Source organism: Larus michahellis, chromosome Z, assembly GCF_964199755.1.
Source record: "Larus michahellis chromosome Z, bLarMic1.1, whole genome shotgun sequence".
NCBI classification, from domain to species: Eukaryota; Metazoa; Chordata; class Aves; order Charadriiformes; family Laridae; genus Larus; species Larus michahellis.
In genome coordinates, this window is record NC_133930.1 from 25743971 (window position 1) to 25771495 (window position 27525).

Consider the following 27525-nt stretch of genomic DNA (forward strand, 5'->3'; position numbering starts at 1 on the left):
ATGGTTAAGAAAACATCTCCAAGCGTAGCTGTTCATGGTTCACTGACAATTGAGAGAGCATTTCAGATAGGTCCAGTGTATCTTCTGTTTGGTTTTGTTCTGTATTTTTATTAGGCACTTGGCTAGTAGAATACAGAGAATATATTTGTGGACAATAGCAAGCTGGGATTTTGCATTATTAGCATGTTGAAATTCAAGACAAGTGGTGATAGGAAATGACTTTCAAGCTGTGGTCTGCAGACCCTCTGAATCCACTGGTTTCTTAAAAGGAGTCATGAACGGTAACTAACAAAAGCAAGCCTATTATCTGTAGGACTAACTTCACTACACAGGGTCCTGTGCCTCCACTGGAAACTTAAAGGGATCCCATGTGGGAAAAAGGTTGGTTGAAAAGCAGTTGTCTTGTCAATTCGGAGAGACAGTCCAAACATGACAAGTTGAAATTCCAAAAGGTAAGTGCAACCTGCTATGTTTTGCATAAGTGTTGAAAGAGGAATAAAAAGCTAAAGTAATGTAGCCAACAAAAAACTGAGGTTCATAGTTGAAGGACAAATATAATCTGAGATGTGTGAACAAGGAATGTAAGAGGGGACATAGCTGTTATTCTCTGCTTAGCACTGATGAGGAGTCGGGTAGACGACTGTGTGCAGTTTAGGGATATTAGCTCTTTTCTCCATTTCTTTTTCTCCGTTTCATTTTTCTCCGTTTCATTTTTCTCCGTTTCATTTTTCTCCGTTTCATTTTTCTCTGTTTTCCTTTTTTCTTCTTCTTAAAGGATGCAGACATCTTGGAGTGTGTCTTAAGAAAGCAGCTGTAACAAAGTACTTTGATAATATGAACTGCAAGAAGATTTTGAAAGTGACTTTATTTCATCTCACAGGAAAAAAACAAGGGTTGTGGGAGAGACATCTCATGGTAAATGAAAAGCTTTGTAGGAGATGCTATCCTCCATTAGAGGAGGGCAGAGAAACAGTGGTAAGACTTAGAAGGATAATAGAAACGTAAGAACTGTCTTAAGTATGCAGGTTTCTGTGGCAGCTGCCTAATACCCTGCAGCTATTATGTGATTTAGCCCTCTACATATTCTCAGTAACTTGTTGGTGTGCATAGCTAGGCACTGAAATAGATGACTTAAAGATGTTGTGGAATAGCTTTTGAGATTACAGATTTCCAGAAACAGGTTAGACACAAAATAGTCACAAGGAGGATCTAACTATACCTGATTGTATCTCACAGTAGGAATTATGTAAGGTGATCTTTTGAAGTCTCTTCTAGTTCCTCCTATAGTTTTACTAGCATAGGAACAACTTGAGTAAAGGGAAACTAACAGGCTCTTGAAACAAAGTGTAGCTCCTCAGGAATGAGCATTCATGTGGAAAAATCTTATGCCAGAGAGAAATAAGGTGGTATATTTTTTCAGTGGACTTGCTTGTGACCAGAACCAACAGGAAGGTATTGGTAATCATGGGAGTAAAGTTAACTCTGTCCAAAGAAGATCGAGGCATTCTCAGCCATTTCGACCAATCTGTATGGGGTCTTTTTCCCCCCTTATCTCTCCTTAATAGGATGAGGGGCAATGGTTTTAAACTAGAGCAGGGTAGATTTAGATTAGACATTAGGAAGAAGTTCTTTACATGGAGGGTGGTGAGACACTGGAACAGGTTGCCCAGAGAGGTGGTGGAGGCCCCATCCCTGCAGACATTCAAGGCCAGGCTGGATGAGGCTCTGAGCAACCTGATCTAGTTGTAAATGTCCCTGCTTACTGCAGGGGGATTGGACTAGGTGACCCGTAAAGGTCTCTTCCAACCCAACATGTTCTAAGATTCTATGATTTAATAACTAAAGTAGTCGTACAAAAACTGTTGTCCTCTTGATTGCATTTTGATTCACTGGAAGGAACAGGTTCTCATATGTCACCTAACTGGGGATCAGGGAATCTCAGTTGCTACAGGCATCTGAGTAATGCTAGTATTCCAGGCTGAAGTATTATTGTTATTCCTGATGGCTGTTGAGCGTAGCAGCGAATAGAATTTGGGCATCAAATTCTGTGAAAAGAAGCAAATCCTATTTCATGATAAACAGGTTATGACAGAATTAAATCTTAGTTGGTTTGTTGTTTTCCCAATAGAAAGGATATCAGATTTAATATAACTCTGATTTTTAGAAAAAGTTGTGAAAAATTTCTCTGTACGTAATTATTATTCTCGCATTATCATTTATACAATAAGTACTGTAACACTAAAAAACAAACCAACCAACCCACAAAACACTACCTAATCCACCCTATTCCTGTGTAGCTGGATTTGATTTGCCAGTTTACAGACCTGCAGATAAATCTGAAGGAACTGTAGATCTTGATGGAAATTTAATAATTAACCGAAAGAAAAGTAATATTTAAGACACGAAGGGGACAGAAATCTTGGCGTAAATGACTTCTCACCCCTTACACTGGGCAGGATCTGTGCACTGCACTGAGGCATTCCTCAGATACAGGGTCCACCTGTCCAGTCTTGATTTCCACTGAATTAGAAAAGCTTTCTAAAAGTAGACCAGCATTTAACCTCTTTGGAGAATACAGCCTCAGCTTTTAAATCTGGTTGTACCTAATTTGTTTTCCTGTTTGAGAGTTGGCTGTGGATCATGGCTTGTTTCCCAGTAGCGAATGAAATCACATATATGAGAGAGGTAAAATAATTTTTCTCATTTGTAATTTTTGTTTCTCACAATAATTATACATGACTCTGTCCAAATCTGTTGTGTCTTACATTATATCATGCTGTTTGCAGAAATGGTGATTAATGCTGTTTGTGAGCTGGGAGGGGAATAAGAGTCTAAAGTCTGCGTACATTTTGTGCCTGTTGGTTTGTCTGCCTTCATCTGGTATTTGGCATGTCTTCCAGTATTTCATGAGAACAGAAGAATAGCCATGTTCTGGTCAGGCCAAGTGTCCATTTAGTTCCATACTCTCTCCAAAGGCAGCTAGTAAAGATGTGTGGGGAGAAAAATGTAAGAAATGCATGAAGTATATATAGTGATTCATTCCCATGGTTAGGTCCCTTAATTAGTGGTTTAGGGACCTCCTCAGCTAAAGGTTGCACCCAAGCATTTGTGTTTTAAATAATCAGCAGTGGGTCTGTCATTCAAGAATTTAGTTCTTTTTTGAGTCCATTTGTGCTTTGTGTGTGTCCAATGTCTTGCTTGTGTCCAATGATTCTGTAACTCTAGTATACATTGTGAAGAAAAAGCATTTCCTTGATTGTTGCAGATCTACCATTTTGTGGGCCTCCCACTAGGTTTTGTTGTGAGAAATGGTTCCTTGTTGACTTTTCCACACATCAGTCATTCTGCCTGGTGTGCCTGGTGTGCTTTTCTCTATGCTTTTCTCGTTGGCAATTTTTTCTTCTTTGCTGAAGATATCAAATTGTTTTGGTCTTGGAGGGTTTGACAGTACTCCTGTTGAAGAGTCAACATAACAACACACTGAAAGCACCGCCATCTACTATGTGGCGAAGGCACTAATTTTTTTTTACTTTGCCACCAGTAAAACTGAGTTAAGATTTCTTTAATTAACCAAGGTTCTGTGAAGGCTGGTTCATGCCTATGCTCATATATTATAGGTTAGGTGACATCTATGAATTAAGGAGGAATTGTAGTTGCCAACAAATTGTAGTTCTGAAGTGATGATAACTTCCACAAGTTACTATATTACTGAAGTTCCTCCCTTTGTATGCTGTACATAGTCAATGGTGAATGCTGTTATTTGATTAAAGATATTTCCATAGGCATTTGTGTTGCTAAAAGCACTTACAATAGCTCTATTTTTATGTTTTTTCCTTTTATTTTTTATAAAAATTTGAGAATAATGAAGACAATCTTATTATAGCATCTTACTTTGAGAAACATGTTGATGAACAGCTGGCGAGGCTGAGAAACAAGATGTTATGTAAAATTTCAGTTAAATAGGAATGTACTTACTTCAGAATTTTAAATACCAAACATTTGGTTTTAGTTCCAAAAAGAGTCCATCCATTTACTTGATCGTGAACTGGATCTGAGCGGCGACCCAATCTGTTGAGCCTGTGAGTGGATTGTCTCCGAGTGCCCTAGCAGTCCAGTTGTGCCTCACTCTTTGCCCATCAGCCAACCATACGTGCCTGTCTGTGGTTTATCAAATGCTCTGTTACTCCCCGTTTGGCTATGCTGCACCTTTATGGCCTTGCGCAAAGGAGTGAGGGTATTTTGGGCATACATTAGTGGAAAGGACAGTATGGGTGTAGCATTGTGGCAGGTTTGGAACATACAGTAGTGCTATGCAGTGGGGAGGGTTAGGGAGTGATGGGTAGTGGGAAGGGCTGGGCATTGCAGCGCTGCCAAATGCGAGCGTGTTGAGCATGAGGTGGTGGGTGGTGGTAGAAGTTCAGCAGAGAGGCTGGTGGGGCAATGTCCGTGTGGCGTGGCAAAGAAAATGTCCGAGTCCTGTTCAGTTGTTCACTCCTGTATTAGGAGGAAACGGCATTGTTCTGTGTTGTGAGGCATCTCACATAGCCCTTCCTGCCCGCGTCTGTTGTGCACCCTTGTTACAAGGCATTGGCCTCCCTTAGCTGTTAGGTTTCTAGGCTGGGATCTATACGTGCTTCTTTCTCTATGTAATTTTTTTGTTCAGTAGATTGATTTCAGCCATCAACAGAAAGGCAAAATTCTCAAAGCCAACAGGGTACCTCTATTTTACAAAAATCAGTGGCCAGTTGGAGGAGGGACTGTAAAAACATCCTGGGAGAAGTCTTGATCAACTGTGAAGCACAAATCTGACAAATATAAGCTTCGTTAGTAGCAGAGCTCATGGAACTACTTGCTTTAATTAGTTTTCTATAGCTGAGGAATTCTTTACCGTATAAGGGTTTATTTCAGATTCATGTTTTCCATTAGCAGACAAACACTATAAATTTTAATTAAAATAATTCAGACTTCACTCCTCCAAAAGCTGATGAAATATCTCTCTTTGTTTTGAGTGATTTCTTCATGTATTGTATTAGGAGCCTTAATGGTGAGAAGGATCAGTTGGATGACTCATATGTTCTTACTGCTTGCTAGGTTGCATGGAGGATACTATGTATGTGTAGTTTGCAGCTCTACACTAGAAGTTGCAAGTTTGTGCTAGACTGTGTCGTCATCTACTACATGTTATTTGGAGCTGCATAGCTAGAAGAACTTGAACTGGGTAAAGAAAAGACCATCCTGGAGAGCAGAATAAGGACCAGGTTGGCAGGTGAAAGGTGGGGCTGATATGTGGCCTGCTATGAAATACTAAACTTAAGGGAAAATGTTTTACTTATCTTTCCTCTGCACGTTTGTCAGCATTGTTTTGAGTTACGGAATTCAAAAGCAAACCACAGGTTTTGGCAGATAGGCCAGTGCTTTCCAGCTTAGTGATCATAAATGATGACTTAAAATGTTTTTTTTAAATAAATCACTTGTTCTATTATCTTATAACTCACACTATGTTTAAATTAGATTATTACAATCCCTTGGCTCTTCTGTGTTTTAAATTGTAAAATGTCCCTTTTCTTTAGAAACAGAGAAATCCGACTGGCAAGGTTTATAGGCCAAATAGGTCAAATTTAGTAGTATTAAAACTGTATATAAGTATTTTTAGTGTTTCAAAATTAAATTGCTCTATAGTAGCCAGTAATAGCTTGTGTCAGTTATTCCCATTGACAGAAGCAGGACCAGTTGAATTAAACCAATGTTTAGCACTTTTTAAAAATTTACTTAAAATATGTAACATTTTTGTTGTTGCTTTAGTGGTTTGGTTGTTTGGTTTTTTTTTCTTTCGTAGCCAAGCTATTTCATATTATAATTTTATATTTGCTTTGCTGTTGATAAATACCAGTCAAAGAGCAGTGGTTTGGGTGGGGGGTTCTTTGTAGCCTTTTTTCTAGGCATTGTTCCAAAGTACACAGCTAAAATGCTTTATAGGTTTTGTTTAGAGCAGGGCTTTTAATGGAAAGATCACCAGTGAGTCTTTTTGATGTGATTTTGCAAAAGCTTGATTCTAGTTTTTCCTTCAAACTCACCATTTCAGTGGTGGAGTGTGTCTGTAAAAAATACTTGTTATTGTCCTGCATACTGTGCTTTAAAGAGGATCAGAGAACTTCTCAATTTCTTCTGAATGTGTGATGCTTTTGGAGAAGCCTGGTAATGAGAGAAGAGCAGAGAACATGAGAATTAATTGTGTAGAAGGCTTGAGAGATCGTCTTGCTGCAATGAATGTGAAGCAGAGAGCTTCCTTTGGACTCTTGGGGTAAGCTTGTACCCTGATCTGCTCCTCTGTGCCCATGACTGAAGTTTATGATGCATGGTAGATGCCTTTAGGCAGAGAATGGGTAGCCAGCTTTTCATTAATTTGTAACAGAGAGACTGGTGGGAATGTTGTTCGATGTCATGGAGAGCTTGTAGTGAATTCCTTCAGCGTTAAGCAAGCTAAAAATAATACTCTAGAAAATGTATGCTTTAGCCAAACCCTTTGTTTTCTGAACATCGATTATAACAGGGGTTAAAACAATGCTATGAAAGTACAAAGAGCAAGAAGTATCCTCCCTCCTTTTATTGTAATCTTAAAACAATAAAGCTCTTGAATGTAAAGATTTTAAATTGTTCAGTAATGCATATGTAAGAGTGATTTGGGGAATTTGTGCAATTTAAAGATTGTGTTAGAAAACTTGTGTGGTTTTGTAAGCTCTTTGTATCCTTGTAACTATTTTTATGTCCCCTTCCCACATGTTGATTCTGCAAGGAGACTGGGGTGGATGAGCTAGCCCATCTGTCTGTGAATAGACGAGCTGCTGGATCCAGTGGCTCCCAGTAGGCAGAGCTAAGGAATAATTGCACACTAGATAAAACCAGTTTCCTCAGCTGCTGTTTGGAGGCATAAAGTTTCGAGAAATTTCAGTTTCCACAGGAAAGGGAACAAAGGTAAGAGCCGTTGGTACAGCCTTTTAAAAACTGTGGTGGAATGGGTCATGGAGGGAGAGCTGCCAGCATGGGGAGTGAGAACAACTGTTGGAGGGAGCAGAGATGATGTAGGTGAGAGGCCAGACACAGCTGAAGGAGGCTGATTGCAAGGCAAAAGGAAAGCTTCCAAAAAGCAAGTAGTGACTTGCAAGCAGGGCATCTTGGCTACGCACAGATTTCTTGATCCAGTCCCCAGGTACATTCAAGTAAGGGGGGAACCAGCGGCAGCAAGCTATCTGTATAGGCTTTAATATTGCTGTGAAAATAGAATGCATTTATATAATTTTTAAAGTAAATTTTAAAAATGTAGGTCTGTATGTTTCTTCCTATTTTCAGAGAGCAAAGGTGTTAAAATGCTTGACGAAGCTGCGTGTTTCAGCTACTGCACGTCCTTGAGGAGGAAATGGTCCATGGCAAGGAGGTACAGGAAGAAACCTGTCCCCCATGAAGGTTTCACACTTTTCTCACTCAGGAGGGAGGCCTGGACTGGAGCCGTTTCCTGCAGATAAATGACAGCACCCTTTTTTTGTGCAAAGGAGAAAAAAAAAAGGGAATTATTGGAGTATTAACCTGTTCTGCTGTTCAGCCCTCTTTGTGCCGTGGGGAAAGGGAGGTTGGCCCTGACCTCGTTATTTGGCTCATAGCACTCAAGGAGAAGAGTGTGGAGATCTCATCTCTGTTCCAGAGGCTGTTCTTATGGCTTTGAAAGGGAACAGTTGCAAACCTCTCTGTGGATCTCATCTTGATTTAGGCATTTGTTTTTCGTATTTGTATTGGGGGAGACGGGGGACAGGAAATAGCTGCAAGCTGACCTAGTATCACTAATTTAACCTGGTGTGTGTGTCCCTGAAAGGGTATGCATTAGCTGCAAGTATTCTGTTTTTAAACCAGTTTTACTTTGCTAGCCTAGTTCCTCAGGGCAAAGCGTACTTTTGAAATCGCTGTGGTGGCCGGTTGTGATTGGTTTTGGTGGCTGTGGTATAGTTTGTGTGGCTGTGAATTCATGAAGAAAGAAAATGAAAATACTAGGTGTGAGGTTAAACTGCATAAACCATAAAATAAACTATATGCACATCAGAATGTTTCAGCCAGATGGATTTTCGTGGTGTGGAGGTCTGTGAATAGAGCTGCTGTCACTCGCATGGATGAGGGTCTGGCAAACATAACTCCTCAACTTTTTTTTTAGGTAATACTCAGAAATAACAAAGATGCATTTATCAGAAAAATCCTTCCTTAAAATTCAAACAGGAAACAAATGGAAATCCCATTAACATTGTGTTGAACCAGGAAAATACTCTTAATTTACAGATATCCTTTTGACTGAATACAGGAATGTATTTGTTTTGTAAAAGGGTGTAGAATTATTGAACTTAAAAGCTGTTTGGGGCAATGTAAACATATTACTTACCCAAAACACTTAAGCAAAGGAAGTGTGCCCTTCATGCTTTCCCTTAGGAACTAATGCTTTGCTTTAAGTGGTAGTAATTTACACAACCTATAAATACAATAAGTAATGTAAACTATGAGGGACTGAAGGTATTTTTTTTTTATTCCTTCCTCTTTTAAGGAGTGTTTTTCATCTCTTTACTGCTCATAGCTTCATTACAAGAGAGCGCTGTATTCTACTATATTTAAAAGCACTAATAGGAATTCCATGTTTTCTTATGCTTAGGCAATAGTCTTAAATATAATTTCCTACTGTTTATGATAATGGTGGCTTTAAAGTCATGCTTGATTGTTGCATAAACATGTCGTAGAAAGTTGCCATGAAATTTTTTTGTTTGTTTTTTGCTTTGTTTTTGTTTTTTAGGAATATTAAAAATGTATTTTGGCATCATGGTTGGCCTCACAGCTCTCCTACGCAAAGCTCAAACTTGTTTTGTTTTTCTACTGAAATTAGTTATCATCTTGTGCTAGATTTTATAACAAGGACTTTTGTTTTATAATCTAGACAAAAACATTCAATTTATTTTATACCAACATTCAGAATTAAAGAAAAGCATTGTTGCTCCTCTTTACCTTTATGAGTATTAAAGCACCTTCTCCCACCTCCACTGTTTTTTTCCTTCCCATTTTGGTTTTTTTAATAATTTTTCTAATTTAGGACATTTCCACCTTAGATCATCTGTGCCACAAATTGAAAAATCTTCGTCCAAAGTTAATGTTTAAAAGAAGTTTTGAATAAGGTTGTCCTTCCATACAGGCAGAAAAATGGGAGTTGCATCCCTAGCAGGCTAAGACAAGATTCATGAAGAAATGGAGGTTTTCCATAAAGCTGAAAAGAGGAAAAAAAAATAAAATAAAAAATTGCTGTCTGTGGCCAGACTGTTAGTGTGGAGGTAAGGAGTTGTTTCACCACGGGCTCTCCAGTACTACAGCTTTAGATTTTACCTGGCTGAAAGGCATTTTTGCCTTCACATCTAGACAGTTCTTTGCTATTGAGCGCTTTGGCTCGTCCACGTAGTGTTGGATCACTGTCCAGGTGTGAAGATCCAGAATAGCTTCCAGGTTTAATGTATTGTTCTGTGGTTACAGAAGATGCTTTTTCTTCATCTTCAAACAGTGCCTATTGGGCTATTTGTTTTTCCATTCTTCAGCGTTTTCTTGTCTTGGCATTGAATGTTCTCGATAACCAGGACTTGGACTTTCAATCAGTAACACCATGGTGCTGGAATAAAGTCTTTGACCAAAAAAGGCAGACCTAGAGTAGTAGGGTTCTTGAATGTTAATCATTTAATTGTTCAATGGTAGGTAGTTAATAAGATTAGATAAGTTAAAACTTTAAATGAACTCAAAGAAATTCACTACTAAGAATTTTGACTGCAATGCTATGATAAACCTGAAAGTCAGAAATACTTATTTTAATGAAGAACCTACTTTTTGTTTGGTTTTAACTAAATGTGGATTTTCCAAAAGTTCCACAGAGCTCTGATTTTGAAGATGCAGAAAGAGAAGGTTTCCGTTTTCCTTGTTCGATAGCAGCAGCTGCCTCTGAATTTTCATTCTTGCTAGCTGATAATTATAGGCAAGACATTTTAACAAGCCAAATGTGATACGCATCTTAATATTACTCAATAAAAACATGAAAAAACAACCAAGTGTGACTAAAGTGTATATGAAACTAAGTCCCTGGCCTCACAGGTTCCTGATCGCTGGTCCACATAATCCTTAACATTGTCAAAGAAATGATTGAGGCAACCAAACTGACCAGAAAGAAGCTTCCCTAATCAGGCTTTGAAAAACACATACAGATCATTTTGGAGCTTGGTTGTAGGGTGATCATGGAAACATTATATATTGGGCAGGAAGAAAACAACGTTGATTAGAGAAAATGAAGTAGCATTTAGTTAATTGATCTTTGATTCTAGTAATTAAAAAAATACTTGTTTCGGGAGCAAGGTGCTTTTGATTGGCTCTCCAGGATGCCATTATGTTAGGCACAAAGGTTTGAGAGGCAAACTTAATAGTGATGTATGCTGTCATCTAAACCTGTTAGTCTTTCATTAAAAGCAAACTCTTAATGCTGTAGGAATAAAAAATAAGAACTCTTGTTATAGATATATAGGCTTTTAGAAGTATTTTTACATTTGAAAATATGCTTTACAGATAACTAGACATGTAGTATGACGTAACATGATATAAGAGATATTGATTCACATTAATTTCTGAGAAAAATGTTATAGGTGCATGGAATATACACAGAAATAAACAGTACTTAATATTAGTTTCTATGGCCCTTTTTTAATTCGGTTGGATTTTGAGTTAATCATTAGGAATCTTTCATTAGTGTACTTATGCGTATAGTCTCCTAAAACCTCTGTTAGCATGTGAAGAAATTTTAAGAAGTATATACAGTATTCAGAAGATAAAGAAAGGACAGTAACTGGTAACTGACTGAATTTTTTAAAGTAGCATTTCCTTTAGATGACTTGCCAAATGTGGAAACTGGAACACTGTACCTGGATGCACAATCCTGAATGGCCTTCACTGGATGAACTTTGTTTCCAGAAAAACAGAAAAAGTTGCAAAAACTTTAGTGTTTATTCTAGTATATTGGTATCGTTGCTGGGTATTCAGTGATTCTGAAATAATCTATCCTGCCTATGACTTTTGAAGATACATGTTTTCTGTTTCTGATAGAGGAAACTATCTTCTTGTTACGTGCAAGTCACGTTTCTGATATCCATCCTCAATGCATGATTATATGTAAACCAATGGTTTTGTCATATGATTTTATTTTCTGCTGTGCTTCTGGATCACTGTCTATAACCTGTTTCTTGCTTACGTCAAACATTTTGATGAGTCGAAGGCTCAAATTTATAAATCCCAAGGCTTATAAATTTAGAAATTTCCCAAGGCTGAAATTTATAAATCCCAACTCTCTCTGAGATATGTTTCTGACCTTGATTAAGAATTTGGAAGATGAAAACTGATTTTAGGATCTTAACAGTGAGTGCCCTAAAAATTAAAAGGATGTTTAAGATTAATTAAGGTTTGATATTATTTAAGACTCTATATAGAAGAACACCAGTTCTGTCTGATTTCTGGTGGCTAAAAAAACTGCTAGAGAAGTAAAAGAAATGTGTTTATTTAATTTTCTTGTTTTTTACTCAGTCAGAGTAGTGGCAAGGACAAAATAGTCCATTCTCAGGAGGCAAACAGAATAACTAGCCTTGCTGATGCCTATTTTATTGGATGGCATAATCAAAGTGGAAGTGTTGTTAAGCATTTGACAAATTCCTCAGTATATGTGGTAGAACAGGATTTCCTTCTGTTTTAAGTACCTGTCATCTTGTTTAGTTATGAAAAGGGGGATCATTCAGCTGTGTGCATGAATTCTCCTTTGATCCGAATCCTCCTCTGATTTTTTTTCCTTGTTATCCGAGTATTGGTACAGAGTAAGATTAAGTTCCAAGCCACTGTCCCCCTCCTGTAAAATAAAAAACAATCTTTTCTTTTTTCTTGGTTCCTGTTTTATTTTATTTCCTTAATTTGCTGTATGTTGCTTGGTTCATCCCTCCTTATTTCATAGGAGGCATTAAATAGCTGCTGTGATATTTTAAGAAGGTATGAAGGGACTGTAATATGGATTTCTTTTCTGTCTATGTATGTTAAAATCAATTTGGTGGTTGCATGTTACGATGCTCCTCCTCCCTCCCCCACTGCTGGAAACATGAGTGGATTAATCTAGCCCCAGATTGCTGTACGAAACCCCTTGCTCTTAAGTCAAAAAAGTCAGCACAAGTCTGTGAATCGTTTTATGAAAATACCGGATTGAGTTTCAAGCTTCAAGTCCCTGCTGATACATTAAATTCTTCATGGTATTGGCAGGGAAGAAGCAGGGGACCTTTCTTTATCTGGATAAATCGGAGAAGTGTCAACTCCAGATGCCTTGAGAGAGAGACTCCAGACAAGCTTTTAGTACAATTACAGAAGGACAAAGTGGAAGAGACCCATGGGACTCCTATGTGTATTGTATTTCATTTAGCCTTTTGGTCACACTAACAGAAGAAAAACCCTATAGGAGTCTTTAAAGTATATATGTTTGTAGTCTTTTGAGTATAAATATGGGGTGTTGCTTTTTTTTTTATAAATACGCATATATGTATAAATGTGTATATGCATGCTCTAGTATTTTAGGAAATGGTATTGGCAGAGGGTACTTAAGCTAAAAAAATTAGAAATACCTCTCTTCCAGTGTCCATAGCACATGGAAGAAAAGTCAAGACTCTTCCTTGGGACATCTCCCAACATTTGAAGAAAGTGGACTCACGTGGGACTGACACATAACTGAGCGTGGAGGCTCAGCTTTGATGCTGTCCTGGCATCAGCAGGGTTGGACGTGGAGGAGGGAGTTTGGTTTGTTCACCTGATCTTTCTCTGCAGACAGTTAATGACTTGCCTAATTTTCCTCTACCCGCAGGGATCCTTCAGTTATTCTTTACAAGAAACTATTTTAAATGAAAAAATAAATCTTAAAGTCATTGTTGTTTACATTTTATTGATGGATATGGTAATCATGTCTGCATAACCTGCCTACTTTTTATGTATAAATAAGGATATTTAGTGTATTTTAAACCTTAGCCAAGCAATGTTGCTTTTAGTGTTAATCATTTGTAATGTTTCAGTGGCTTTAATTCAGATTTGATAGGAACGTTTCTTCCAAAGCACAATGCTGTCTGATCACATGCTCACCATTATAAATCTTCCTTTGTGACTTAAGTTACATAGTGAAATTGAAAATATATAATTATGATATGCAGCAGGTCCTCTTTGTGCCTTCTGACTTATGGAATTGGTTATCCTATGCATTTTGAATGCAAGTCCTAATTAAGTAACGTCACATAGCAATTTTGCTGAGCAGAATCCTTTTAGAACCCAACAGTGTCCTTTTGCTGCGGAAGGCAGATTTTTTTTCCTTATTTGTATAGTTTCTTTTTACATAAATTATAAGCATTCTGTTATTTGAAGTAGATTTCTTCTGCACCTTTTCTGCTTATTCACTCTAGGAAGTCTCTCTCATTCTCATTCACATTCTTTGTCTGTTTCATCTGGGGTGTCACAGTGTTTCAGCACTGACCACATATGAGACTATCCATGTTTAACCTGGTTTCCACTGTTGCCACTACCAGTGTGGGGTAAAACAGACGAAAATAATGAAGCTTCTTATTTTACAAATGAAGTGGTGTGGTTCGGCGTGGTGTGGTGGGTTTTTGTCTTGTTTTGTCTTGTTTTGTTCTTTGTTTTTCTTCTTGTTGAGCTTCTGTTGTCCATGTTTCTAGTGCTAATGACTGTGGAGAAAAATTTGAAAACACCTCTTAAAATGTGAGGTTATCGCGTATCTCTGGCATCCGCAGTTTTAAGAAAATACCAAGTATTGGGAAGTTCACAATAACATTGTAGGAGTTGGCAGCAGTATCTGGTTTCTTTGACGGATTCATCAGTTTGGTGTGACTAAACCAAAATTTTTGGCCTTTCTATGATGCGTCCTCATAGATGACTAATTGTTACTTTAAGCTCAGAATTAAGTGAAATTAAAAAAAAAGAAGAAAAAGTGTCTTTCATGTACCCTGAGCCCTCCCCGTGAATTTCTTTCTCAATCACTGTAGATAATGTCACTCTTGCACTCTTATATATGTAGGTCAAATGAAGTTCCGAGGTAATGTCCTAAGGCCATAAATAAAATAGTTAACAAGAGGTTCATTTAACCCATTATCGGATAATACTCAGTGGCGTAAAGTACAGAGAAAATTTACACTGATGCTTTCATAGTTTCCACTGCTTTGCATCTTCAGGACTTACTGGGTCAAAAGATGCAGTTGTTGCATTTAATGGCTGTCAGTGGATCTTCCCTTCATTAACTTGTCCTGTTATTTATCATCCACAGCAACCTGGCAGATTTTCTCAGCATAACTGCGTCTTGCGTGGAAAAAAGTGCTTTCTTGAATCTAACATTCCCCGGTATGCTTTGATAATGTCAGCACTTGTATTAGCAAATACAGTGAAGAGTTGTTATCTATTCTTCCTTTCTGTGCTTATCAGCATTTTATAGAGATCAAAAGAAAATATGTCCTTATCACTTAAATGTGTGATCCATTCAAAAGATGCTGACTCTCATACTGGAATTTTCTCTCAACTGCAGAGCTCCATGATGAAAGTGTGTATTTTCTGAGTTGTTCTGCGGGATTTTGCCACTTCTGCCTAATTTTTAGAAGTTACCTCACAGGCCATAAAATGGATTTTGGCTCTCTGGGTAAACTACTGGAACATGAAATGATGACCTTTGGGAAGAAAAGCTGGATTTTGCTTTGCCTTTTTAGTTATAGTGGATGACTTCTCAAGCATTTATTAATGATTTCCATCTGACAGCATCTTATTTTTTTATCTTACTTAGAAAAGAAACAAAAACATTCAGCAAAAAAAGCTTCTTAGACTCATGGTGTTTTCCCTTTGCACTTTGGGATACTGTTACACATGCTTGTGATTATCCACTCTGCAAACAATTGTCAGAAAAATTCATCTGTTTTCCAAGTCCCACAGAAGAACAGATGTGGAATTAAATTTCAAACAATGTACTCTTAATCACTTACATGTGGACACGAAATGAACTGGATCTCAGTGGGAACTGATTGGATGCTTTGTTAGTCGAGCGTGGAGTGGAGAATTTGCATTTTTCTTAGGCTTCATTCTCTGAATGGTCCTTTGAAAACAGCACTAATAAATGTAAAATAAAAGGGTCTGTTTCAGATATTTAACTCTTTCTTTAGGGCCAAAACCTCAGGGGACCATCTGAATGGGGCTGGGATATATTATGTGTATGAATATGAAAGAACGATTGTGTATATATGTGTAATTTTCTTCCTTTTTTTGAGAGCTCTTTTGATGCTGTAAAGGATATTGGGGAGTAAAGTAGCTGCATATCATCTGTGTGCTTTCAAAAGCAATGATTTAAACCAGCCAGCTCTGCCTGTAAGAGATTTCAAGTCAATTTTCAATTGCTGGAATACCATAAGAAAGCAATTATGTCAGAAAACTTACGCATGTTGTGTTCTAAACCTCAGCCTTCGTTGGAAAAATCACTTAAAAAGGTAGTCCATACAACTACTTCAGAAAGCTGATTTTGGGGGAGAAAAGGTTAGTACTTAGGGACTGTGGAACTTAACAGCTTTAAACTTTACAGAATTATAATTTTGAATCAGGGCATTGGACAGTTGGCGAGACTTGAGGAATTGTTGGATTCTTATTTTTGTAATGAATTTCTTCATAATTGATAAGAAAGCTTATGGAAACAGGGCTGTTGATAATTGTTCCTAGTGTGATTGCCCTCTCTCATATCTGTATAAGTCGTGAAAAATAGTGTCTACTAGTAGGAATCTGCATTTTCAGTTGCTGCAGAATTGAAACCGTTGTTAAAATGTGTAGCTTATACGTATAAGATTATTTTCAGTTATTTGATCCAGCGTAGCCTGGAAATAATTTGCTTTCCTGAACTTGCAAAAAAAGGGGGAAAGGGGGAAGAACCTAAGAAATTTGTTGTGTCTTAAATTTTGACAAACTTAATTAAGCAGACAAGATTATGTCTTATTTCAGGGTTTAGAGAGGTTCCTTGGAAACTTTTAAAACCCCCTTTGAAGTTTTAAAATTAGCCTTATCATATTGTATTGAATGGTTAAGAGTGCTGTGAGCTGAGCTGCAGATAGTTTTTCTCTGGAAAATAATAGAGTTGCCCCCCAAACTTGAAGTGGGGTGTGAGGAGATTAACAGTGATGCATTTTCCTTCCTTCCAAGGAGCAGGAATGGCAGTCTTCCATCTCACTGCCTTGTTGGCTGTTCCTTAACTTCTCACCTTGCACATCAGTGACTATGTTTATTCTGGTAGCAAGCAAATGGCCAATGCCAATTAAAATGATCATTGCTAATAAAATAGCAAAATACAATGTTTTGAGAGATAGAGAGAACAGAAGGAACTTTCAGAAATGTTTGTTATGTTCCAGAGAGGTGTTGTCTCTTAGCTTGACTGCTGGAAATATCTGTGAAGATTATAGCAGAGTTTATGTATTCTTTAAAAAAATCTTTCATATGGATTTCCTGAGGCTGTTTTGCTTGTGCTTTGTGAAGTGACCAATTTCTTCCTTTTCTTTGTTTTTGGGGAGGTCTGCTTGACCTTAGTTTTTCATGTTTTGTTTCAAAATAACTTTCTTTCATGGATATTACTTTGTTTATACACTTTGCAAAAGAAAAAAAAGAGATAATAACATTCAAAATAAACATCTTCATACCCCCATGTCTTGTTTTTTAGCTTTTGTCTAGAATGACATAAATGGCTAAGTATTTCATGTTCTTTAAACATGACTTTGTGTTATGTAGCTGCTGTAGATATCTTTTGCATGATCAAGAATTTTAATAAATGCAGTTGTCTGCTGCCTTTAATAATCAAAAGCATGCAATACAGCCAGTAGTTCTGTATGGGGCTGGTAAAACTCAAGTAAGAAACGGCATTTTTGATGTTTTAATACTTTGAGAGTATTTTAAATGGTTTTAACAGTGAGGCTTGGGGTGGCTTTAAGCTATTAAATACATACTTTCGGAGAGGTGATTGGAAGATATGCTAACGTACTTTAAAAAATATACAGATCTTTGGATACGACAGCCTTTGTAGGGGAGTTTGTTCCTTTGTTATTGCAGGTAATCAAGTTGTATGCAATGCTTTTCATCATGTCATCAGCCTCTGACTTAAAACTCGGAAGGTTTGGCTGACATGGAGTTAATTTTCCCTCATAGTGCTGTGCTTTGTATTGGTAGCTAGAAAGGTGTTGATAACACACCAGCGCACAGCATCAATGCTGCCTCTCCAACATTTTCCCCTCAACAGTAGGCTGGGGGTGGGCAAGGTCTTGGGAGGGGACACAGCCAAGACAGCTGACTAAAACTGACCAAAGGGATATTCCATACCATATGATGTCTGCTCAACAATAAAAGCTAAGAGGAAGGTGAGGGCAGGGGGCCATTCATTACTATGATGTTTGTCTTCTGGAGCAACCGCTATGTGTACTGAAGCCCTACGTTCCGGGAAGTGGCTGGACATCACCTGCTGATGGAAAGTAGAGAATAAATCTTTTTCTTTCCCCTTTTCATCCACACATGGCCTTTGCTTTTCCTTTGTCTTTACTAAACTGCCTTTGTCTTGACCCACAAGATTTTTTTTCCATCCTGTTTTCTCCCCGCCCTGTCCTGCTGAGGAGAGGAGTGATAGAGTGGCTTGGTGGGCACCTGGTGCTTTTTGTTGTTGAAAGGCTGTTGCAGAATCTTGCTCTTTCAAATGGTTTAGAAATCATTTCTTAATTTGCATCTTAGGTGTATTCACAGTCAATTCACAGTTATTTTGTTCCTGCTGCAATGTTGGCTTTTAATGTAAATACCTCTTCTTTCTCCTTGCTGATTAGCTGCTTACAGTAACTGTGGGAAACAATTATACTTCATTTTTGTCACCATTTTGTTAGGCTAAAGAAGGCAACACAATATATTTTCTTAGGTCTCTACCCTTGATCAGTGCCGTATTCCTTCTGTGTTCCTAATCCAACTTGGATTAGGAACACCTGCCCCTCGCTTACGGATAATAAGAATTCTTTATAGTGTTCAAAGTAAGACCTCAGTGTCCTCTGGGCTGATGATAACTTTTTTGATATATTCTAAGATTATACTGGCATTCATTACCCCCATATCTTGTTGGAGGTATTGCTCAACAGGCTCAAGATCAGTTATGAGATGCTTCTGAAGGTCTTCCTCTTCTCAGAACGACGTATGCATATTAAATAATCATTCCATAGGATTCAAGCTACCAGTAAACTTTAGAACTCTGTGAATCCGGTGGAGAATGCCATCTGAACTGTAAATAATTAATTTCTTTTTCCTAATTCATTGCTTTAATTTAGAAAATCATTGTTTAATGAGAAAGTACAGTGGTTTTTTTAAAAAGTTATAAACCGAGCCCAAGTTAAGTGAACTGATTCATATCACCATCTCAGTTTCTCAGTTGGAAACATGAGGAAAGTAAGTAGTTGATGAAACTTAAAGACATCAAAGAATTTTAAAAGTTCTTGCATCAAACTTAAAAGTTTGGGTCAGGTATACACCCTCTCATGAGTTTCAGTAAAGAATTTTAGGGGGTGATCTTACAATTACCATAAACTTTCTTGCACATTGAATACCTACCTTTGTGAATGTAAAGATTAATTAGTGATAGAAGATAAGCAAGAAGGAAGCCCAAGAATGCATATTCAAGGGAAACATGTCTAACTACAATTTATATTCAATTATTTGTAGTTACAATTATACATGTTGGAAGTAGCCATTGAAGACAACAGTCAGTTTTACCCTCAGCTGGGAAAAAAAAAGTCGGGTAGCCTTCTCCCTACCAGCCATTCCTATTTGAATTGAATCCTTCATGGATTATTCTGCAAGTCCGTTATTTGAGTCTGAAATTGGCCCATGGCACTCACAGAATGGTAGGGGGTTGGAAAGGTCCTCTGGAGATCATCTAGTCCAACCCCCCTGCCCTCCAGTTCAACCTTACAAGTACCTTTGTATAGGAAATGCTAAAGGTAACAATCAGTATGTCTTTTTAAAGAATTAATTTGTAATAATCCTGAAAGGGAAAAGAAAACCAGAAACTGAGATTATCTTTTTGCCCTCTGAATCAGGAGACCTTTTTAGATGTGATTCTCCTCATTGTGTGTACGTCTATATGTGGAGACAATCTTTCACAATCTTCTTTTAGGTGGTAAAAAGAATAGTAGAAATCTCGGGGAAAATAAAATGTTATCACTAGGAGCTCATAACTTGTCAAGAAGTTATAACTCAGTTTTACTGAGAAATGTATTTTAAAGAATAATTTAAAGATTTTTTAGAGGAATTGAAAGAATAATTAGAACTTCTTACAAAGTGTGTGCTGTGCCAGTCTTCAAAGAGTATATTTACTGGCTTCAGGAAACACTAAACCCAGACGTTTTATTTTTTGTATTACCAGGACATTTTCTGAAAAGAAGATCGTCTCTCTAGCAGTATTTAAGCAAATTGACTCCAGAGAAAGCTTAAAATGACAAAAATTAAAAAGGCAAAGGAAAGCTGCTTTGTGGTAAACAAAACCACAGTTAACATATTTCTTAGTTGCTGTTCAATTCCCACCATCCCCGGGGCTAGCTAATTCTTCCATCTGCAAACCGAGTACAGTTTTTAACTCTTACCAAGCAGTGGCTAGCTCATTTCCCCTTCCTTGGATTAGCATCAAAGGAGTACCTCTTTGTGGGCTTGTGGGCTCCTGTTGAAAAAGCAGGCTGGGTGGAGATGGCTCAGGACTTTCAGAGGTCTGTAGAAGTCTGTTTCTGCAGGAGCAGGAAAAACTGGGCAAATAAGACTTTAGTAAGACTTTTCATTTCCATAACATTATTTTACTGAAACACTTAAGAAAGACACATGGAATGTTGCTCAGGTTCTCAACTCTATTTAGTTTTTCTTTAAGTTGGGTTTTGGTTTTGTTTTTTTACAAGACTGAAGATCAGTTCTGAGACTTGAGCTGGAGAAGAGGTGAAAATAAAGAAGTTGATGTGCGCTAAGCAGTAGTTTTAGCTTTGAATTAAGGTCTTGAGTGCACGATAGGCCTATTGGTTAGACAGTGTTCAGACAGACTATTTTCAGTAGAAGGAACTTTGCTTTGAGGTCAAATTGAATGGCCTAAGCTTTAGATTTTGTCACTTAGCAAAATCATTGCATGAATCACTGGAGTGTTCCATGATTAAAAAGCAGCTTTTCACTGGTGGATGGACACAGGTAGTACCTGTGGGTGCTTTTAATTTGATAAGCTGCTTTTTATATGTATTTATTTATTGCATCTATGAAGATGAAAGCTGTGAAGAAGGCATGGAAATTAGTCCAATATAGAATATATCCTCAAGGTAAACAATGTTGTTTTCCTGACATCATACAGTTTGAAATTGTATTTTTAGGACTCTTAACAGCTTGTTTGTGTCTTAGTAAGTCAGTCCCTAGTTCTGTATTTGGTTGCTTTGTTAGATATCTTGTCTTAAATATAAAGGAAGTTGAATGTTAAAACAAGTCTGCTTTTGTTTGTGGGGGAGGGGAGGATTGTGCCTAAGGCAGCTTTTTCTTTAGTTTGAAACCACAAAACAAACAGGTTCCTAATTTAGTTGTGGTGCAGCAGTACTGGAAAACACAGGAATTCTGTAAGGCAACTTGGACATTTTACTGATTGTTTCATTGATTTGTAATAGTCACAGCTTGTGTCACCAGGATGATACTCTGACTATAACTTTGGCCTGAGAAGTAAGTGTTGGACTGAAAACAAAACAAACCCCGCAGCTGCTGGTTTGAAGAGTGTGTGTGTTGTGTGTGTGTGAGAGAGAGAGAGAGAGATAACATGTCTTTTTTTTCCAGACTGTTGTGATAGGAATGCTCTAGAGTCTTCTGCAACAGGCTCAGGCTGTCTACCAATTAAATAAAGTAGTGCATTAATGGCTTATGCCTTAGCAAAACTCCACAGTTGCCATCTCCCAGGCCTTCAGGAAAAGATAACTGAGCTGTCTCTTTTGGAGTCGTTCTGTTCCACTTCTGCCAGCAGACGGCTTTATTTGTAAACTTATCGTTTTGCAGGCCACAGTGTGGTAATCTGGGCGCAATTATTCAGATGCTAATAATACTCACCAGAAATTTTTATTTATTAAGGCAGCTGACATTTAGGAAGAATAGCCTGAGCTTGCCAAGTGATTCTAGCTGATTGCTGAGGACCATGCTGCTGGTTAGAGCATTGAATCGGCAACCCGGGTCAGGGCCGTCAGGGACCCTGGGGCACCAAGGGACCTCGGCCTCCCTGGATCCTGCCCGCACTCCTGCCTGGGTCCAGGAGCCTGTTTCAGCCCAGCCTGGGGCCATCAGACCAGCAGCACTGGAGCCGTGTTACTGGTGTGCCTGTTGCCCCGGGATTGACCATCCACGTGCAGGCAGCAGGTAGCTGAGCAGTGCTGGCCTGGGGTAAAGCTGCTTTCTGAGTCACTTCTTGTCAGGTCCCTCTCAGTGGTGGCCAAGCTGCAGCCACCTACAGCAGCTTTATGGCCAGAATGGAGCCGAGGAACATTTTTAGTGACTGTGGATGTTCTTGCTGGAGATACTGCTGTAAAGCTACTGGGTTTGGCTGCCTTGGGCTGGTGGAGGTAGTGGGCTGTATAGAGCAAGACCAAACCACTGGCTGTGGTGTAACTCATGGTGCTGCCATGGGAGGGTGACGTGCCTTTTTTGCTTTGCCTTCCCTGTGACACAGCGATGTGACTCAAGAAGCATGATGTAAAGTGATCTTGTTAAGTGCATTTACAGCCTTCAAAGTAAACAATTTATGCCCTTTTGCCGTGATGGGTAACGCTAAAGATAAGAGCTCCCACTGATTTCAGTGAATGTGGGATCAGGCTCCTGGCTGATGTTTCGTATTACTAACTTCAAATAAAGTTTTATGCATAGGTAAATGCATAGAAGACAAAATTCATTTTAGAGAATAATGTTACTAAAAATAAATTTGCGTATCTTTTGCTTCAGTTAGTTAAACAAATGTGGTAGTTTGATTCACTTATCACTCGGGTGCTTATTGCATTAGGTAACAGGCTAAGAGGGATCTTTCATTCACAGTGCAGGTCACTTAATGCTTCTGTATTTACCCTGTTTAGTTTTGTGGGAATTCCTAGGATTATAAAAATGTAATATTTGGTTTAAACATTTTAATGATGTGTAAAACTATGCTGTACCTCGTTCTTGGTTAAGGTGGTGCAGTGGGAAAAGAGGCATTAAGAGCAGGGATCAGCAGTGTAATAGAAGTACATCTGGCTTTTATTAGGTGTAAACTTCAGGGCAGGTGCATTTGGGTGAAATATTTTTTGTAGTGTAAAAAAGTGAGACTTTTTGTTCTCATTGAAATAGCTTGCAAATTACGTTGCTATATATGGTAAGCTCTTTGGAATTTGCTTTAAATTACATACATACAGATATGTATGTAGCATGATCATGTAGATTAAAAAAATTAAGTAGATAATGCAAAAAGCAAAACTGGAATTTTTTTTTTCTTTTGTACATTTGTGAGAAACGGAGAATAATCAGCCTCAGAAGAAATATTAAAAAAAATTTATTGTATATCTCAAGCTGTTAGTTCCCTATGGTGTTTAGCGTTATAATGAATTTAGAGGTGTTTTTTTTAACCTGCGAGCAGTGTATCCCTAAAGAAAATACTTTCCCCTTTTTGTTTTGCTGTTGTTTCTGAATGTAGCCTTATTGATGCCTATGAAATAGTACAGGGTTTTTTATTTTATACTGTTCTGCGTTGATAGCAAAAGACAAAGAAGGCATTGAATGCATTATTTCTATTCATAGCGACATAACTGGTCATACAAACCTTCCTGAAGTAAGTAAATATTTCTTTGATTTGGATACTTGTTGTTATATAATACATGGAAGTATCGCACAGTGGTATATCTGAAGAAAAAGCTACTTGAAAAGGATGTTTTAAGATACAGCGGATATATCTGTGTCCTTTTTTTATTTTATTTTTGCTGGGGAGCCTAAGTATACCGAATTCCTATTGTGTACAAAGCCAGGGTATGTGACAAGGGGATGTTATCAAACCAACTGTGTTCTCTTAACAGTGTCCAACCTATTTGCTTCTCCTGTTGACTGTAAATAAAAGTTTAAATCAATGACTCTGCTTGGTATGGAGACTCTTTCTCCCCGAACTATGCTAAAGCATTTCTCCCTTGCAAATGAAAATGGAGCTAAAAATGAAGAATGTAATGTTTTCTTCTCTCTCTCTCCTCTCTTTTTTTTTCCTTTTTTTTTTTTTTTTTTTCTTGGGGCAGGGTGTGTGTATTGCTGCTGCAAAATTTACTGCCAGTTGAGTAGAAGGGAAAAAAATGGATTTTATGTATTTTTGCCAACTGTTGTAGAAATCCATCTGAGCTATTGCAAAGTCTGTGAGAAAGAGAGAGCGAGCATACATGTGTTTTTCTCATTCTGATTTGTTTGGGAGGATTTGGGTTTCATTTTGGCCATCTGTGGTACAAGGAAAGTGCACTCTGCCTGTGTGGTGATGGGGCAGTGGAAGGCATGTGGAGTTTTTTGTTAGCTTCATCACAAATGGGGTGGCAAAAAAGAGCCTTTCTTTTTAATATTATACTTGCTTTCCATTTTTTTTTTTTTATTTGTTGTGTGTGGGTAAGGAAGAGCATTGCTGTGCCTTTGGTGGGTGGTTGGATCTGTGAGAGAAGGCTTTTCTACAGCCTCCTCGTTGGGCTGATCCTGTCTCACCCTGCCCGTACTGCTTCTCTTTCTTAGAGGGCCCAAACTCCAGGCAAGGAAATTTTCCTTAAAAGCACCACTTAATTGTAATTGTCCAAGCAATCCATCATTTTTACATACTTAAAATTGATCGTGGATTTTTGGGTGCTTGAGTCTAAAAGAAAACAATTTGGCCATTTTTGTTCATGAAGCATTGTCTCTGTCTCTGCTAACACTGCTGTATTTTCACGGTCACGTTAACTGCTTTTGAGGCAGAAGAGAAAAGCTGGAGTAATCACAAGCTACTTAGCCCAGTCTGTTGTTTTTTTCTTCTGGAGGAATAATCTATGTGCCAGGAATTCAGAGGCCATTTTAAGTCGTGCTTGGCTTTCCAGTGCTCCCAATATGTTTTCCTCTGTCCTTGGCAGCACGCTTTATTAGGAGTTCTGCACCAACTTTTCTGTTGTTAAACCATCTTCACCAATGCCAAATTATCTCTTTTCGTTGGAGTCTTGAGGGACTTTCTTTTTTTATATAAGGAGAGGTTCTTCATATATCCTGTCCTGATGTATGTATAAAAATGTAGAATTTGTTATTATTCTGGGAAATCCTGTAGTTCAGCATCACTGAATCAGTCTTACCTGACCTTTATCACCTTATTATATTACTTTTTGGTATTTGGGATCCAAAACTTGATGTGGCATTCTAGATGTGTGTTCCTCAAGTTGGCTAAGGGCAAATAATCACTTATTAGCAGGAGCTTCGCCTGTAAATATTCCCCAGGATATGCTTGGCCTTCGTCGCTGCCAGGGCTAACTGCTGGGTCATGTTTATCCCTCTGTTTGCCCAGGCCCCCAGCTACATCTCAGAGGGTAGTCAGTGCCAGCCTGTCAAAGGGATTAGCCCATCTCAGGTACAGGACTTAATGTTCGTCTTTGATGAGTTCTATGAAATGCATGTGTGGGATGGTGGAAGGTGTTTGGAGGTGCATTTCATAAGCTTGTGGGGTGAACGTGCTGCATAGTTTAGGTTTTTATTCCAGTGGTTTAGGAACTTTTGAAGTTCTTCCTAAGTCATACCTGATTTTAAAGTGTTGTTATAAATCAGAATAGAATATACAAATAATTTTAAATGTATTTTCACATCTTGGCACACTTTGTTAGTAAAACAGAGGAAGAGAAAAAGATGCAATTTTGTGCATGCTTAGTGGTTTATGTGTTACTCCTTCACATGTACTTATTTTTCTTAGCTCCTTAGTGGTTGGAGTGATGTCTAGAATGCTGCATTTCTAGCAAAGCAGAAGTGTCCTGGTAGTGAAATGTTACCCATGTGCATATAATCTCTTACAAGCAGAGTCGTACCATTCCAGCCACCAATACTAATAGTAAATATTGTTTTAATGTTTTTGGCTCTGTACCTTTCTTACATTTTACATCAATTATTTCTCTAGGTATTGCCAGACGTCTGAAGTGGTTGACCAAGACCTAAGGACTTGGAACAGTGGTGAGTAAATGAAATTCAGATTATATTATCTGGTATTTTCACATGCTCTCTGACTCTGAAGTTTGACTGCTGTTTGAGGAATGGAAGACGTGCAGAAGGTTATGCCTTTTGAATATTTTCTTCTGAGTACCGAGTTCCTGTTCAGAGAATTCATCTGACTTTTTTAAGCAGAGATTTTAAGAAGGTGAAGAGGAGGTAGTCTCAGTGACTGCTTATCATAAGTGAAACCTCCTTCCCACCACCACCTTGATTTAGAAAATACTGAACTTAAAGTATTTCAAGCAGAATAGTTCCATCTATACTTGTTGAAGCAGTAACATATCCTGTGATCCATTGTATTAAATGAATGATGCCTGAATCCAGACTTCTCAGAATCACACCAATGTATACATTAAGCAATTACAAAATCAGATACCATTCTAGAATACATGCAAACCTAAGGTAAGTTAATAAATTACTGCAAGCTGAAGTTTTTTTTTCTTTAAACCCCAAAGCTTATGTCTCTGGTTCTTCACTCCCCCTCTGCGAACTGTCGTGTCCTTTGTAAAGACAGATCATTTGGTTGATCCCTTACACCCTGCTCATTGCTGATTCTTTGCATCTGATGTGCCAATTATCTACTTGCTGCAACTACAGAAGAATGCAGAAAGGATCTAAGGAAGAACTGTAAAAATTTCAAATACTTTTTAAAGTGAGTTTTGTTTAGTAATGCATTTATAAATTTATTATTTGCACTTCCCTAGCTGTAGGTGTAGGCTGGCAAAGACAGCCTCACAAATGCAGAGATAAACTCACCAGCTGTTCATTGCACTTAATAGTAGTAAGAGTAGTAATAATAATACTTAAAACTTTCTACTACTAATACTAGTAATAACTACTGCTTTCAAAAAGCGACCATGTTTTCTTGTCAAGAGATAGTTATTTGGACTACTGTAATATTTCTGTTTCTCTGGTTTCCAGAGACAGTGTATGTGAAATATTTTGTATTTATGGGATCTTGTTTATTTTCAGTGCTGTTGGCAGCAAATGTTAAGCTTTTAGAAGCCATGCATTTGGTTGTATGTACTGTTGACTTTGGTGACCAAGAACCAAATGCAATACAGTGACAAACTCTTGCCTTGTTTTTGTCTTCTTTTTTGCTTTAATGACCTATGAAAATGATGTTTGTATAGTTCTTAATTTTTAGAAATGCCATTTAGTTAAAACTTTGAAGGAATTTATCAGTTTAGAATATTTACCTCCATGTAGTTCTCCTTTCTATTTCTGCTTGTATTTTACCAGGAAAAGCAAATAAGTGAATTTGTCAATTGATTTTTTTTATAGTTCCCTTTTGCCTACTGTTTATCTACCCCTGTGCCCCCATCCTCCATTGCTGAAAATTCTCAGGACTAAACTGCTGTATTTATGGTGTCATCAGTACACAAGTAGAATTAATTGATAGTTCCAAGGCACTTTCCATCCACCTTATTCCTCCTTCTTGGTAAGAATGAAACTTGTTCTTTCCTACCTCTGTAAGAGCTTGCCAGGGCATTCAAGAGTCCTCAAAAATAAGCGGTATGATTTCTGGTATTTAAATTAGTTCATTTAGTACTCTAGAATAAATGTTACAGGTCTTTGCCCACTTTGAATGTGTTCAGTTATCTGGGATATTTTTCGTCATGGTGCATACGAGAAAGACCCAAACAACATTCAAGTTCCCATAGAAAAATCCATCTTTTGTCTTTGCCCTCAAGTCTAGATCTAATAGGAGGCACACTGAATTTCAGGATCACGAAGAACTGTGCAAGAAGGAATTCAGAGTACATTGAACCTCATCAGCCAGGGTTTTACTTGCTGAGATATCTACATGTATATGGATTTATGTGGCTTAATTTACCTATGTGCTAGTGTGACACATTGTATAAGTCAAGTGTTCCACAACACGCAAGTGTGCCACTAATTGAAACGGATGTGTTAACTCAACAGGTAGTACTCCATGTGATCCCACAAAAAGCTAAAACCATTGTCAAGTGTCTTTACAAGTCTACGATGGACGATTCTGGTCTGTGCCTCTTCACGTATAAGGTCTGATAATACCATATGCCTGGTGTTCAGAAGTCACTTGTCCCAAAAATTCTGAATATAAAAACTGTCCTTCTGTCAACCTAAACATACGTATTGGTTAAGGGAAATTTAAAGAAAATATAC

At 37.9% G+C, this 27525-nt stretch overlaps 1 protein-coding gene across 1 annotated transcript in view; it reads left to right on the forward strand.

The window, feature by feature from the left end:
- The window catches only part of LHFPL2 (LHFPL tetraspan subfamily member 2), a 123227-nt gene that overhangs the window by 38534 nt on the left and 57168 nt on the right, over positions 1-27525 (forward strand). Inside the window, exon 2 of the mRNA XM_074570655.1 lies at positions 25286-25338. The gene's annotated coding sequence lies outside the window, so the exon portion shown is untranslated. The remainder of the gene's footprint in view (positions 1-25285; positions 25339-27525) is intronic.